At 50.7% G+C, this 5,000-nt stretch overlaps 1 protein-coding gene across 2 annotated transcripts in view; it reads right to left on the reverse strand.

Annotated features, from left to right (window-relative positions):
- The window catches only part of LOC126569467 (protein tiptop), a 208,835-nt gene that overhangs the window by 9,985 nt on the left and 193,850 nt on the right, over positions 1-5,000 (reverse strand). The gene's annotated exons all lie outside the window — the stretch shown is intronic.

Consider the following 5,000-nt stretch of genomic DNA (forward strand, 5'->3'; position numbering starts at 1 on the left):
ATGGTGAGCACGATAATTTATGAACCATTCAGTCGTCGTCCCCCTTCTCGAAAAATGCCGTCCGGACGCAGAAACTCACGGAAACCAACCAGCGCCAGCGAACCGCACCAGCACACATCAGTCATCGGTGGCGATCGGCGTCGAATGGGGATGGTTGAAGATCCACCCCCACCCAAACAAGGGTTGGTGGTGACGGTGGGTTGTTTTGAATGGAGTGGCATTAGTCTTAACGCGCGCGAATGGCTGACGATCGAGTAGACGGAAGGTAGGACAGGGAAAGATTAAGCTGTGCGGGGTTGGCCGATGCTTCATGCGCGATGCGTTGGCGTTTTTTGAGGGCGCGTTGGCCGGGAGCTCACTCGCGGCACACACGGCAGCAGCAGCTGCCTGATAGGGTAAATGCTACAATTTTCGACTTTTTGGCCGTTTGATTTACGATGACAGCGATGGGCGCTCACAGGCCCGGTGGCATGGAGGACGGAACCGGACGGAGCGGAAACCCGGATGAAACAAACGTTCCCGATTCGGCCGCCGGAGCGACGCGGCTAAATATGGCCAAATGGCTGATGGTGGTGCGCAATCGTTCATCTTTTTTCCCCACCACCGCAACCGCCTGTGTTCGAGGAGAAGGACCCGCGAGTGCGCGACGTGACGTGAGTCAGTCGAAGAAAGGTCAATCTATCACCGACACCGCCAACCGAAGAACCGCCAAGCAAAGCAGCAGCAAAGGCCTGCCTGGCAGGCGGGCATTATGATTGGCCTAAATGCAAATATTATTTATGTGGCCATTCGTCGCCCACCACCCCCGAAAGAGGAGGTAAAGGACCGGATTTCGATCGGATCGGAGCAATGCTGCGAGAGACTCTGTTGGAGCTTGCGCTTTCACTCTCTTGTTTATGCGTGTTCCCTCATGTAGGGCCCTCCCGTGGGCCACGGTGCACCGCATGAGCATAAAAAAAAAACAAAAAAGAAATATAAGGAGAAAAAAATGGAATGCCAAAGGTCGCGCGCGCACCAATCACGGCAAACACTGCGGGTCTCCCCCTCTTCAGGAAAACAGAAACCCTGGAAAGCCACCCCAAGCTGGTGACGGCGACGGCGACAGCGACATTGGAGTTTCGATGGATTTGGGGCGATTGCGAGTGACGAAGCCTGAAAAACCAGTCTCCAGCAATTCGAATCGAGTCGAGTCGAGTGAGTGAGCGGTGGTGAATGGGAAAATTGATTTATCGTTATGTGCAGCACCACCATCAGCACCACCATCAGCACAGTTAGATATTATTGGATAATTCTGTCATTGTCAATTCGACTTGATTTACAGTTATTGTTTTATTACGAGGTTTATCATCATCATTATTGCCTATGATTGTTATTAACTAACACAGACACATGCACGCACAACATTGTGCATTGGCCAGTGCAGAGGTCTGGTTTGGTCTGGTCTGGTGCCTGGTCTGGTGGTGGTGTGGCAAACTGCATCCATTAATGCTTCTGATTCGTGATATCTTGTTGGAAGAGGGAAGGGTAAGTGAGAGGAAACGGGAGGTTCCGCGAGCGACACCGACACACATCCATCGTGGACGTCCGACGAGAGGTGCATAATCTAGTCATAAATTGCTTTTTATCGTAAACACCGAGCGAGCGAGTTTGATGGGTTGATAATGGCCGCCACAACCGTCAAACCATTTCGCAAATGCGCTTTCCATGGCCTGCTGCCGGTGTTGCTCAATTAGATGCTGCATAGACGCTGGCAGCACTGTTTTCGAGGTTAGCTTGCTGTTTTATCGAAATTCTACTCGGTACTTAGCTCAATAGAGTTAAATTTTTAGTCTTTCACAGAAATGTTATTGAATTATATTCTGTCAAAAAAATCTCAATCTTTCGAAACGAAAATTCTCACAGTTCTCTCTGTCGAAACTCTGTTAATGCAGCTGGCCAGCGCGCCATGCAGCACATCAGGTACTAAAACTGATTTATGGCCATTTCTCCAAAAAGGCATTCGATCATGACGGCTGCCTCGCCGTGTTTCAATATTTCGCCCGCACTCGGGCTCTGCGAGGCCATCTGGCCATCCCTGAGACCTACCAGACGACCGCGCAAGGCAAAGGAACGATATATGACGGACGAGCGATGGACGAGCGTGCGCGCGCGAGGTCGTTAATCACCGATTTCTGTGAAATCCGGATCGGCAGCCCGGGATTGGTCATCGGCTCCACACACCTTTCGACCATGCTTCTCCATCGATGCTCCATGATTAACAACCGCCTGCGACGACGAGAGATGGTCAAGCGCACGAACGCACACACATGTCCGCGCGCGCGAAACCAATCCCCGCGATCATCCGGCCCGAAAACCACGCCTGGTCCCCGGCTATCGATCTTGCGTTCTTCCTCTTCTTCCCGTTTGTGCTTCACGGTTCTTCGTTTTCGCCGATCGTTTCTTCGGTTCTCTCTGCTTTTCTGCTTCTCCTTTGCGATCGTGCGATCGTGCGGGTGGGCAGCAGACGAGCAAAAGGAGAAGAAGAAGAAGGAGAAGAGCCGCCTCGCCGAAACGAGAGCATAAAGCGGACGAGCCGACTAATTGCGATGGCTGAATGCACCGAATGCACGCGCCCGTCTGTGTGGGTGGGAGCATGGGATGTGGGTGGATTGATGATCGTCGTTAGGGAGAAGTGTGTGCCTGTGTATTTGTGGTATGGCGAGTTGTATAGGAAGGATAAAGAGGGATCGTGGAAGAAGAAAGTGAAGAAGCAAGAAGAAAAGACCATAAATAACCATTTATGAAGAGAAAGAAGCACATTCAGAGCACTTTTCCGGTGAGTGAGAAAAGGGGGAAAATGCCCCGGCCACGTCCAAGTCGCCCCGTTGTCAGTGAGTCATTCTTGACTAGACCAAGAATAAACACACTGCTCGCGGTCAACAAATGCACACCCAGGAGAGATGAGATGGACAGGCAGAAGAGGACAAGGGATGCGGTACATTTCAACAAAACTATCCCCTGCGGAGTCCCAGAGGGTGCTTGTGACGCAATGACGGCCGGTCTCCCTAAAAAAAAAGGGTCGTCGGAATCGAAGACGAACACCGAAAACCGAATGGCAATAAATTAAGTTTTGTCAGTTAAAAAGGGAGATTAATTTTAATTTTGATAGTGCGTAGCAGTGTGCCTGGGTGTGTCCAGCAGTCCAGGCATTAGTGAGGTGCTTCTCGGGCCTCTTCAAAGGACGGTCTGTCCGACTTCCCAGGAGGTCCCCAAATACTGTTCGTTCAACTGCACTGGAATCAATCCAGTGTACGTGAGGCCCTATTGAAGGAGAACCCATCAAGTCCGATCGATTAGATTCTTGACTAACAACGGACATAATTTTTTGGTCTTGGAAGTGCTTTCCAACGACACTTTCACGATCTCACGTCGTGGAATTCGATCTACATATGTCGGTCGATCTCAGGGCATCTCGAGTTCCTCGAAAAACCTTTGCACAAACACATGTGGTGGCCGTGGTGTGGTGTAAACATCGGGAACACGGCGTGGAATGTGACAGACCGTCGCAGAGCATCGCTAGCACCACCGGCCAACCATTTCAACGCTTCTTTCTCCTCGATGCTTTCATCATCCAAGAGGGCGACGAGCGAGCTGCTACTGTGTTCGGTTCTGCTTCGCTGAGCAGTACATTTGGTCGTCGTATTCTGGATCAGCCAACAGAAACAATGATGGAAATGGCGTGACATGATTTGTGGCTTTGATCAATGGAGCACGCGAGCCAGAGAGCATTGCTTTCCCAACACTTTTGAGGAATGGAAATTTTGGGCGAATCCAAGAAAATTTTAAAATGGAACACGTTCGTACTAGAGTTCTATGCGACGCCACCTCTGATGACGACGTCGCCAACTAGATTGTCATCCAAGGTTGCGCCATTTTGACACTAAAAACGTCAACTGTGCTACTCTTAAAGACGTTGAATCACATTCCAGAAGAATTATCGATTTCCTTTTCGCCAGACACGGAAGAAGCGGTCATCTTAAAGCATCCGTTGTCCACTCTCAGCCGGATTCATTTCCGGCTGAGCAACTCTCTTGCACACAGACACAAACAGCCGGTCGGTTCCAGAGAGGACACAGCCACACTTGACGGCAAATGAAATCGATTGCGCCCCTGGAACCGGAACGCACAAGCGCCATCACTGCAGACCCCTATATCGAGGCCATCCGTTAGGTCAATACAGGCTGCTGTTCCAACTATTTTTCTCTCCAGTTCCCGGCCACAACACCAACACACACAGAGACACACGTGTGGCCAAACAAACGCAATGGGGCGAGGCCACCTCGCCGGTATAACGAAAAAAGAAAAAAATAACCCACGATATTTTGGTGGCACTGGCAGCCGGGGCATTGGCGCTGGTTTCGCCGGTTGGTTGGTTGGTTATTAAAATGAATTATTGCTCCTCATAATTGACATTTGTCACACGCACTACCGGCATCCGTTTATCGGGTTTCCGGGCCCTGCCTGGGTCGAGAACTCGATGAAGATGAGGCCGGCTTAATTGGGGTAGCAGCGCGCTAGCGGTGAACGGGGTAAGCCCGCTACCATCGTCCCATGTTCTCCTCATGTGCTTGTTGGTCTTTTCTTTGTCCACCGCTTTCTAGTGGGCGCGAAAGAAGGAACGAAGAATCTTTTCGTCTTCTCGTCTCATCATTCTTGGAGGCTTAGAAGTCTGGACTGCCAGGCTTAGTGCTACTGTGTCCGAAGAGGCAATAAAATTGAATTTTGATAAAATCGAAATATTATCCAACCGGCCCGATCTAGCTGACTCTTTTTCCAGCACCATCTGCAGCAGCAGCAGCAGCAGCGGTTTAATTGACTCCAAAAACAGTCCATGGTGCACGTTCCGGTGCTTGAAGCCGGTACGAGTAAATACAAATCAACGACGATCATCGAACGCGACGCGGTCGGACGGACGGAGAGACAGTATCGTAAATCGTTCTTTCACTTCACGCCGGTTCCGG

Source organism: Anopheles aquasalis, chromosome 2 (genome assembly GCF_943734665.1).
Source record: "Anopheles aquasalis chromosome 2, idAnoAquaMG_Q_19, whole genome shotgun sequence".
In the NCBI taxonomy this organism is placed as follows: domain Eukaryota; kingdom Metazoa; phylum Arthropoda; class Insecta; order Diptera; family Culicidae; genus Anopheles; species Anopheles aquasalis.